At 48.2% G+C, this 11,415-nt stretch overlaps 1 protein-coding gene across 2 annotated transcripts in view; it reads left to right on the top strand.

Annotated features, from left to right (window-relative positions):
• Positions 1-791: 791 nt before the first annotated feature.
• The window catches only part of GDPD5 (glycerophosphodiester phosphodiesterase domain containing 5), a 148,870-nt gene continuing 138,246 nt past the window's right edge, over positions 792-11,415 (top strand). The window contains exon 1 of one of the 2 annotated variants that reach the window (XM_031552109.1): positions 792-882. The gene's annotated coding sequence lies outside the window, so the exon portion shown is untranslated. The remainder of the gene's footprint in view (positions 883-11,415) is intronic. The other variant, XM_010706274.3, reaches the window with a different exon arrangement.

The raw sequence follows: 11,415 nt of genomic DNA, 5'->3' as shown, positions 1-11,415 counted from the left end.
CTTTGGGCAGAGGTTAATAACAGGTTGGATTTGAGTTGTTGACCTGAAGGCAAAGGCTCCTGTTGGCCTGAAAACCCCTGGGGTTTTATCTTCTTGATGTGCTAAATGCCACTGTATTGCAGCAGGAAAGGTGATTAGTTCGCAGGAACGGAGCCCTTGAGTTTGGTGGAAGCTGTAACCTGAGGTCCTGACTTTTAGAGATGTCTCCAAGAGCAGAATGAGCTTAAATGAAGGGGTCCTCTATATTTCTAAAAGCATCAGCTTGCTGTGCTACAAGCCTTCTATCATGGCAGTCCTTAAATTCAAGCTTTTGGGGCCAGGGTCTGGTAGTGCTGAGTGCTCTATCAGACCCATGGGGCCATCACTTAAATTCTCGTGGCTTCTTCCCCCCAAGCACTATTGTTTTTTCCCCCATTTCCCTGAAGTTAGTAGCTGAGCTGCAGGAAGATCTGCCTGACTGTCTGGACTCTATTCCACACCTCTCCCTAAGCAGTCTGTGGTCTGGGTTTTGGACTCCTTTTGTAGATCTTGGGGGCACCTGGGGTGAGTGAGGAGGAGCAGTGAGCTCATGAGGTCACAAGCCTGGGGCTAACAGTGTCAAGAAGACCAAGCGTCCACTTGTATCTCTGTAGCCTCCATCCCTGGGCGTTACGTGCTCCTCTCTATCTCTGCTGATATTTGCAGTAGTGATAAGAAAGGCTCTGTAACGAGTGTGCTTGGCAGCAGATAAAACTGACTGTGCGTGAGAGCTGTTCCAGCTGGGAGCTTATCGGCCCTATTAAAACGTAAACCATCAGCAGGGCTCGGGAGAGGTGGATGTTTCAGGTCCTTGAGCAGAACAGAAACGTTCAGCAAGGTATTGTGCTGAAGTACTGCCTTTTGGTAAGTCCCTCTTAAATGCATTTTATTACTGTTATTTTTTTTTAACGGCAGGGGATAACGTGGGGAGCGAGGCTTGTAAAGTGGCCAAGCATTTGTGTTGAACGCAGGCAGCTGGTTACTGTGCTGCATGTTTGTGGGTGCAATGAGGCAGCTGGTGATTGGCAGGAGTGGTCTCAGGGTGCATTAAATTGAGGGACCCTCCTCCTCCTGCATGGAGAGTGGGCTCCTGGTGCTTTTGTCCAGCTGTTGAATACTAGTGCAGGGAGGACCAATGTTGCTTGATGCTCTTTCAGGGCACCAGCAGGGATGGTGAAGACCTGGGCCGACACCAGTGAAAGGCGCAGTGGTGTAGAGTGAGGCCAAGTGTCCCACTCTGATTTGCAAGTTTGTTGTTCCCAGGAGCTTCCGTGTGCTGCCTTGAATGCATTGAGATGAGTGGAAAGGCTGCTGCAGTGCAGCATGGGCACGTCTTGTCAGCTACCCAGATCAGAAGGACTCCATCCCTATGCAGGCATCTCCATCCTCCCGGGGTCTGTGACTTGGAGCTCTCTCCAGAGGGTGGGTGCACAAAGCTACTCTCTAAAAATAACAACACAGTTAATTCCGATTTCTTTTTGTCTTAGGAAGTAAAAACATTCATCTCCAGCCTCCACAAAAGTTGTTCCAAAAATGGTTGGAGCTTGGAGTGTGGAACTGGATATCCAGGAACAAGTCAAGGGACCTGGAAAGGGAACTCAGTTCTTTAGTTGCTCCTAACTTATTCTTGGGAAGAGATGTCAGCACTGGCACAGGCTGCACAGGGAGGGGAGAGGAGGGGGTCACCATCCCTGGGGGTGTTCCAGAGCCATGGGGATGTGGCACTGAGGGACATGAACATGGTGGGGTGGGTTGGGGTTGGAGTTGGAAATCTTTTCCAATCAGAGTCTCTGATTCTATTAGGAAGTTGAGCAAACTGGGAAGGTGCTTTTCTTGTTTGCTTCCCTGTTGTTTTCCATGTTGCTAGCCACTGATGTTGTAAATGTATAGGTAGTCGTGGGGAGGTGAGGTGAAACCTGAATCACTTCCCATTGGCCATGGCCTCTAGGTTGTGTCCCCTTGTGTGCAGTGTCACCTCTACTGTGACCTCAGGGCACATCAGTCCTATTTGTTGCTGCCTGTGTTAAGATGTCCCAAACTGCTTTTAGAACCACAGAATGGTTGGAGTTGGAAGGGACCCTTTAAGGCCATTGGGTCCCACTCCCTGCAGTGCACAGGGACACCCACAGCTCCATCAGTGCTCAGAGCCCCATCCCCTGACTTGAATGTCTCCAAGGGATGGGGCACCACCACCTCTCTGGACACCCTGAAGGCTTTATTTTTACTGCAGTTTTAGCATAACTTGATTTCCTTTCCTTTTGCACTGGAGGGGTTTCTTCAGAAGACAGCATAGGTGGTACAAGGGCTGTTGGCATGGCAGGAGGTGGAGACTGGAGGGAGCTGGGATTTGGCACAAACAACACGTGCTATGGGCTGATGGCAGCAATGCTCATGCTCTCTGCAAAGCCACGCTCCAGGATTTCATCTGACCAAGCCAAGCTTGTTCCATGGAATGTCAGCCCTGTCAGTGCAGCAGATAGCCTGAGCTGTTGAAAGAGATGGCATTTGGACAAAACCAGGAGCTCGCTGCTGTTACACAAGGTCAGCGTGACCATCTGGCTCCCAAATAGAGTCGTTGGGTTCAGTTTTTCAGCAAACACTTGCTGCTGCTCAGCTGTGTAATCAGCTAACAGGATTTAACACCGCATCCAATGTTTTTAACTCAGCTTTGTGCTAGCAAGGTAACCCCAAAAAAGCTAGACTTAAAATGAGTGGAAATGTGAGTTCCTGGGACTATCCAATTCCAGGACCAGATAGCAAAGCCATCTGATTGCTATGCTAACAGCTTTATGTGAACTGACTCAGTGTTGTGGAGCTGGGCATAAGAAATATCTATTGTCATTTATTAAATCTCAAAGACCTTCCACTTGAGGCAGCTTCTCTGTGAAATTTCTCTTGTTTTCCACCTCCAGAATTTAAACACAAACAGCCTCTTGCTCTGTGGGAAGGTGGCTGCAGTGAGTGGTGCTTCTTTTCACCTTGGGAGCTGCTAACTGGAACCCCAAACCATTTTGTATTTTGAGAGGAAATTCTCTGCTTCAAGTTGGAGGTGAAACACAGCAGAGGTGGAGCCTGGCGCTAGGTCTGCAGGGAAGAGGAGGTGAACAAGTGGTAGAAGAAGGCATCAAAATCTTGAATTACTGTCTACTATCTGCCCTTGAACCTTCCACGTGTTGGCATCAGGTCTGAATCTCAGCACAATTTTTTGTTCCTGTTGTGGCGTTTTTGTTCCACTTTTTTCTTTCCTCCAAGACTGATTACTTATGAAGATTTATGGAATGTTTATAGGAGAGGAAAGCTCTTGACAGAGTGCTTTTGTATGTGGGGGATGTCCAAGTGCTTGACCAAGAGTTGGGTTTCAAATCACCTTCTTGTGGGCTTGGCTCAACCGCTGCTGACTTCTTTCTGGCCACCCCGAAGCACATTGCTGTGGTAGAGCATTGTGCTCCCAAACTCACCATTTTTGGTGATGGGTCCCATGTATTTGATTGGCTCGGGCTGATTTTATCTCATGCCTTTCCTTCCAAAAAAATACTGGCTGAAACACTTGTGGCTGAGAGCTCTACCGAGCCAGCTCATGGACAGGGCTGTGAGTAAAACCACGTTATGTCTCATGCACCATCAACTTTAATGCTTGTTAAACAGCAGAGCTGTTGAGAGGGAGCATTGGGCTGAGGCAGCGTTGCTGCTGTTAAAAAATAAATACAACAGCAAAGGGCTGAGTGTTGAAATAAATTGTGCTGTGGATGTCTGAGAGGGTATATAGAGATTGGGTTTTCCCCAAGGCTCAATGCCAGGTGAGAGACTTGGGAAGGTGGCAGCTGACTGCATGTGGGGAAAGCTTTGTGTCCCAGGAGTAATACATCCTGTCCTTGCCATGAAACATGAGGGCTTTATTAAATTCATTTTCCTGTCCTGAGACTTTAAGCCACTAGAGTGGTGGTGGGTGTCCCGTTCCTGGAGACATTCAAGGTCAGGGGATGGGGCTCTGAGCACCGATGGAGCTGTGGGTGTCCCTGTGCATTGCAGGGAGTGGGATCCAATGGACTTTAAGGGTCCCTGGTTTTCCTCACCACCCCAAGATAGCCAGGCCTTTCTGCTTTGCAATTCAAGCACAGATGGTAGAGGCAGACTGAAAGCTCATGTCCTACCACTCCGGTTCAGCATCTCTGTCAGGAGAAGTCTTGCTGTGTGAGGATGATGTTGAAAGCACTGTCACAACATCTCTCACAGGATGGAGAGATGAGCTGGGAAAACAGCAAACTGCAAGGAAATTGCTTCAGGCTTTTTCCTGCAATCCCAGATCCCTACATACTTGGACAGAAAACCTGGGACTGTTTCTGGCATGAGCAGACAGCCTGATGTGCTAGGATATAGTTCTGGGCAGAGCCTTCAGGTCTGTGCCTTGGTTCCTCCTCCAGAGGAGATGACGCTGGCTTGGCAAAGCAAAGCATCAGAGATCACTTATTTATCCCCTCGGGTGCCTCAGTGGGCTTTTCTTAAGCTTAAAGCAGCAACTCTCAACAGTGATGTTCCTTTAGAAACAAGAGATGCCTTTGTCTCCATACTGTTTTTCTGTAAGATTCACTTCATTACAGTCTTATGCAGGCTGTATCTTCACTCTTCTCCAGGTGTAGCTGATGCTCCTTGCGAGGCTCATGGTTCTCTCGCTCCCCGTGAGAGATGGGGACAGGAAGGGTGCTCCTCTTTTAATTCCTGTCAGTGCTATCCTGTGGCCAGTTATTTTCAGTTGTGGGTGACTAAAGAATGGTGTAAACTTGAAACAGGTCTTTGTGTGGAGTTGCACGAGTGAGCAGTCGATGTGAGTTTCAGGGCAAGTATTTGCTCTGAGTCCAAGAGGAAAGAGAAGAGCGTTAGCTTTAATTTTGCCATCTGCGTCCTGATTCTGGGAACATTGGAGCACAGAGCTGTTCATCCCGTGTTTTAAATTATGAAACACTTCATCTGTTGGTTGTCCTCGTAGTGCAAGGTAGATGCAAGTCTTGGATTGATGCTGTGATGGCAGCTCTGAAGGAAAGATAAGTGGGACTCCTCCGTATGCTTTACACCCACCTCCTCCGTGGTTTTGGTGAAGGAGACAAGTGTGTCTGCAGAATAGAGGACACGCTGCAACCTCAGGGTGGGTTGGTGAGGCAGTGTAAGGATCGTGCATGTCCTCAATATTTCCCTCTTTGAAGACTGGAGTTGATGGTAGAAGCCACCTGTTTGGATCCCTGATATCTCAGGAGTGTTTTTGCAGGGCTTTCATACATTCACCCAGTGAAGAAGCACAAAGAAGCTGTAAAGCAGCCATCGATCAAGGGAAGAGTCTTGTTCCTAGGAAGTGACTCCACAGGTGGATTGATTACTCAGCCTGCTCCTGCTGTGGCACCGTTGATTCAAGCTGGTAAACTCAGCTTCTCAGGTGTCTGCTCTAACAAATGTGGACATACAGCTCCAACGATGTGGTCAGAGTGTTCTGGGAGGGTCGCAGCCCCTCTGGCAGAATAGAGCTACAGCCTAGAGAGGGCAGAACTGCAAATGTGCTATTGGGGTGCATAAATGCCACCCTCAACCACACTGCTTCCACTTTGAGCGTCTCAATCCTTGACGGAATTAAATGCAATCTACCTGACAACCTCCACTATTGAGTCTGTGGTGAAGCTGTGATTTAAATTGTTATCCTTCTATCTCTATCCCAAAGTGTTGTGGGCAAACAATATTGTCGAAGAGAGAATAGGAGAATTTGAAGGTGGTAGTTCTGCAGTGCCATGGAAGGGCAGGGATGGCATCAGCAGGGAGGAAACTCGGTGGGAATCCATCTTGGTGATGGGCTGGGACAGATGGGGCATGCGATGCCTGCAGGAATGTGGTGGGGCGTGTCTGAAGGATGGGATTTCTTGTGGGGGATGGCAAGAGTTGAGGATTGTGAGGGTCTGTGCAGGAGACTGGACTCTATGCCTGGCTTTCAGGCTGAGTAGATAGGCATCGCTCAGTTACTACCTCAGCATTTATGGGTGCCCCATCCCTGGAGGCATCCAAGGCCAGGCTGGATGTGGCTCTGGGCAGCCTGGGCTGCTGGTTGGTGACCCTGCACATAACAGGAGGGTTGAAACTAGATGATTGTTTATGGTCCTTTTCGACCCATCCCGTTGTATGACTCTATGATAATGTCATTTTAACATGAGCAGTGACAGAGGGCCCCTGGAGGACCATTGCCACTAAAAACAGAGTGGGATGAGTGGAGATGGGATTGGAAAAGGGAATCTGGAACAATTTCCATCCTTCACCTTCCCTTCCTAGTGGTCTTTGTCCAATGTGCAATAAGCAAATGCCAAACACTTAATTTGTCATTTTCTTTTTTGCACGTTGATGGATGGAACTCAACGCCAAAAATACTTCCAGCTTTGGATGCAGCTTGCCAAAAATAGCAGGGAGCTCTGTGGGGGCTGTCCCTCGGCGAAGGGCTCTGCTGCCTTTATCCTTGTGTGTGCCAACAGTCTGAGTGCGAGGAGCATCTTTGGAGCCAGTGGGGCATGAAGGTGATAAAGGGGAAGCTTTCCTGCTGCTGTGGTAGGGACATGGAGGCCATGATGTGACCTTGTGGGATGCTCACTGTGCAGTGTTTTGCATCTAGACACTGTTATGTGAGGATTACTGCTTTTCATTCCAATGGATCTGTATTTTTTGGTACTCTGGGGTTGAACTGGAAACGTAACAGTGGTCTTCAAACCCAGTGAGCTCTGATTTGGAGGTTTCTCTCCCAGCAACCGTGGATCAGCTGGGGTGGGAGTGAAAGCCCAGTCCTAGGGGTGTGATTACATGTCTGTAAGCTGTGCTTAACTGCTTTTCCCCAGGAGATGTTCACATGGAGCAGAAGTATCTGACAGCTGAGCCTGTCTCTGCCTCTGCCCCACCAGCCTGCTTTAGGCTCTGTGGGGTGCTCTGGGAGGAGGGCATTAGGGAGTGTGTTGGTTCCTTGCATTCAATATGGAAATAGCACCTGCCCCATGTCGCAGGCTCAGCTTTCCACCGGTGTTCTCAGGTTGTAAAACATCGCTGCTGTGGTGGCAGCTGCCTCGTTCACACCAAGAAACACCTCTGTGCAGGTGGGACCAGCACGGGGGTTGCTTTGGAGAGACAGTTTTTCTCCCCACGTTGCTGGAAAAAGGCATTTCTCAAGATAAACACAAGCCTTTTTAGGACAGCTTATGAGCTGTTATAAGGTAAAACACACAACGAAGTGAAAGCTGATTTAATCAAGAGAGATCGAGGCTGCTCCTTACCCTGACCAACCTTGTCAAGTCCAGTTTTTGCTGAGCTGATAACCTGGAGAGATTCCCATGGCATAAGCAGAGCAGCACAGCACACATTGCTGTGAAATACTGACATGCAGGTGGGGCTGGTGAGGATGTATTCAGAATCCCTAAAATGCTTCATCTAGCTGGAACAAAAGAACAAAAACTATATCTGCTCCAGGACAGAGCAAGAGTTTTTGGTGCCTTTATTTAGGTGTACGTTCTTGTGTACACTTGATGTAGTTGAGCAGCTGTAAAATAACTCCAAATCTCTTCTGTGAAGTACCTGTGGCAGCTTAGTGGTCTTCACACAGGCCAGGGAGAGCAAGGCAATCTCCTCTTTTTGGAAGGATTTTTACTAGATCCAAGAGTGATGCCTGTTCAGGGTCAAACCTGGACCAGTCTGGGAGCTGCCTCCGGGTTGGTACACAGCATGGTTTGGGCTGTGGGTCTGAGACTGATCCTGATGTGGCATGAGATGCTCATCACTTGATGGCTTCGAACTCCACGTGGCATCCAGACACAAAATCACAGCATCTCTATTGTTGGAAAAAACCTCCAAGATCCGCAGGTCCGACCCCAACCTACCCTCAGCATGCCCACTGATCGTGTCCCCCAGTGCCACATCTCCATGCTTCCTTAACATCTCCAGGGATGGGGACCCCACCACTCCCTGGGCAGCTGTGCCAGTGCATTACCACTCTTTGGAAAGGAAATTGTTCTTGATATCCAGTGTGGAATAAGTGCAGGCTGCCCAAGCAATGGTTGTATCCAGAGTTATTCTCCGTTTTCTCCTGATCCTGCAGCCCTTGGAGAAGGGAACTGGCTCTCTGTTGGAGGGATGGCTCTGGGCTGAGAAGACGCAGGGCTTCTCTCAAAATACTCATGACTCTGAAAGCATGAGCCTGGTGGTGGCTGTGCTGTTGGCAGACTGGCATCTTTGACTTCTCCATGTGTGCTGAATAAGGTCTGGAATTTTCATACGACCCTTCAGTGTCCCAGGCAATGGCTGCATGGGTGCAGTTATTTTCCTTGTCCCTTTATGCTGACTTTACTGCTTATTACCTGTTGAAGAAAGATTTCCCCTCCCTGTTATCCCTGTGGGAAATGCCAACCTTTGTGGATGCTTACCCATCTACAACCATAACTTGAGCTGTACACACCCAAATCAAAACATGGATGGGTGGGTGGACACCTCAATGGGGTGTTTGCTGGAATCATGGTTAGTAATGTCAGTATCTCATTCCTTGTGAAAACCACAACAAAGCCTCCCATGCAGCACCTGCCTGACCAAACGCAGCTTTGGGAGATGTTTGTGAGCATTTCAGTCTTGCTGGTCCTGTTCCTGTCCACTGACTGCAACGGTGACTGCATCCAAACTGTCACTAGGTGCAATGACTGCAGTAAGTCAGTGCCCTCCTGGTGCTAGTTCTGGCTTGGTTGCCTCTATTTACACAACACAGATGGATTTGTCATCCAATAGCTTGATCGCTCATAATTATATTGCCAAAGAAAATCACACCTCTTATTTCTTGCCTGCATTTCTGCTTTCCTGCTGTTCACCTCTCTGTGTTCCTCTAGCTTGCTGCTACATTTATGCAGCCTACCTGCTTTGGAGGCTCTGGACAGGGTTTCAGTTTTATAATCCCGTTCTTACAGGGACAAAAATCAATGCTGCTGTGTTTTTTGCCAGCTTTTCACATCCTGAATATTTTCTGTGCACCATAGCACCAGGAGGAAGGGCTCCATATTTTTAATAGCTAAAAAAATAAACATGCAGTGAACTGAACTGCAGAGAAGCTGGATTCTTGTCCATTGGCAATGATGGTGAAACTGCCATTTACTGATGCTGTGCTTGCTGCATTGATTTCGGTGCTCAGATAGCACAATGCTGTTGCCTTGCACCTGGATCAGAGTCAACCACGAGCAAACCCAGTTGCTAACTTTGGCCCCACGCATCCCTCCATTCCCTGTGCAGCAATGTCACAGGTCCTCAGCAATGTGACCTCAGAGCAATCTTTACTTTGGTGGAAACAGATGGAATTTGGGTTGGTGTCGATGATGATCCTGGAATAACTCTATTTTAATGCACAGGAGGTGGGAAGGTATGACTCCACCACAACCACTTGCTGACAAGTGGGAATTGAGCTTGGAGAGCGATGCCTGGCACACAGACTGGTTTGTTGCCACACTTGAGAGGTTGGCTATCAGCAGCAAGCTGCACTTGTCTCTCTGTATGCTCAGGAAGGTGCTGTCAGAGCATCGTGAAGCATCTCCCTGAACTGCAGCCTGGGAACAGATCTTGCAGCTGAAGGCTTCTCTTGGAGATGGGATGTCACAACCAGCGTGGAGTGAAATCTAAGGGATCAGAGCTGTAAGAGTCTTGTTCTTTGCCTGTCACTAGTGATGTTCACATGCAGCGCTAAGCCAGCTGTCTATTTATGAATGAGCACAGAAGTGGAACAAACTTCATGTGGCATACCTGCTTTTTGTTTTTCACAAGTAGTTTGGCACCTTCCTCCTCGCTGTCCAGCATTTTGTACAAGGAGGTGCTGGGGTGCTCCGTCTCTCAGCCAAATGCGTGCAACCTCTCCCCCATTTTCCCCTTTCTGCCTTTCTTTTCAATGTTTGATGCGCCAAAGTTGACCTTGTGGAAGGATCAGAGCTGGATTTTGCAGGTGACTGTCACGTCCAGCTCTCCAGTGGTCTTCAGAGGTCTCAGCTTTGTGCCAGGATGGCGGTGCACAGTGCTTTGGGTCGCGGTTGGAGAGTTGCGTTCCATCCACTTGACTGTGCCATGGCCCTAAAATAAATAAATAATCTGCTTGGTGCTGCAGATCAAGGAGCATTTCCAAAGGAACGGGAACTTCTGCGTTAGCTTTTCCATCCCCTTTGGGAAGAAACACAGAATCTTGGGGGTGTTGAGTCTCCTGGCAGGTTCAGGCTTTTTATGGCTCCTGGGCTCCAGTAGCTGGTCCTTAAATTGTTGAAGAGCTTCTGGGTTCATTGCACGTGCCTGTGTGGAAAAGATGAATGTGGCCCCGTGATGTTTTTCCCCTGCTACGTTGGGTAGGGCTGCTCACCAAGTTGGGTTTTAGGCCTCCACGTGGCAAGCTAACTTTGTAGCTAATGACCTTCAAAACACTGATCCTGTGTGAAGCCAGGAGTTGGGATCACTGAGCCTTATGACCCATAAGAAACTTACGGGTTTCTTCCAACGTGGAATATTCTGTGATTCTATGAAAATGGTCCCTACCTGTGCTGAGCACTCGGGTCTCTGCAGTCCACGGCTGCCTTGCTGGACTCCAGTTGAAGATGGTTGTGGAGGGTGGAATAAAGGGAAGACTCCACTATGGCTACCATGCATAGCCCTCTCTTAAATGCCCCTAATGTGTTACAACATTAAATTCTGGCCACCTGCCTCAGCAAGTTGGGGCCTCTCCTAAACAGTAATTAAAGGTTAACTTCAGTAGTCCTTGCTAATGTTTGACTTTTGCTTTAGAGGAAGGAAACGTGATTCTAATCTTTAGATCAAATGGCATCTGTACTTTCATTGGAAAAAGTAAATTTGTAATGGATTCAATGAAGCCTAAAAGATGTTTTGGATGGGGATGGATAACGGGCAGAAACTATGTGGCTTTTAAAAACTTCTATCTCCCAAAGTTACTTCCTCTGGTGCTTGTTAGGGTTCGTTATCCCTCAAACTTCCAGACAAGAAAATGGCCTTGGAAAGCAGATATCAGAGTTGAATTGCACACTTCTTCCCTTAGCATTTACTCTGAAAGCATTCTGTGGAGACGAGGGGCCTGGCTTTGTGGAGATGCCAACAAAAAGCTACAGATTGAAAATAAATTGGTAAAAATTTCGGAAACTTGACTGGTTTTCAAATTTGGGCTGTATGTCTCTATAAGTTGATACCTATGGAGTGGCTGTGTGTGTATGAGAAGCTGGTTGCTACAGCTTAAGTTCTAGAAGTCACCCTTGCCACAAAACTTTCTTGGAGTTGTGGACTCTGAGCATCCCCTGTGTTTGGACTGTGTGTGGGGTACAGAGATAGCTCATAAACAAAACCCCTGCTGGAAACTGGGGTGAGGAGGGA

This window comes from Meleagris gallopavo, chromosome 1, assembly GCF_000146605.3.
Source record: "Meleagris gallopavo isolate NT-WF06-2002-E0010 breed Aviagen turkey brand Nicholas breeding stock chromosome 1, Turkey_5.1, whole genome shotgun sequence".
Lineage (NCBI taxonomy): Eukaryota > Metazoa > Chordata > Aves > Galliformes > Phasianidae > Meleagris > Meleagris gallopavo.
The sequence above is the reverse complement of the archived record's forward strand: the minus strand, read 5'-3'. Positions and strand labels throughout refer to the sequence as shown.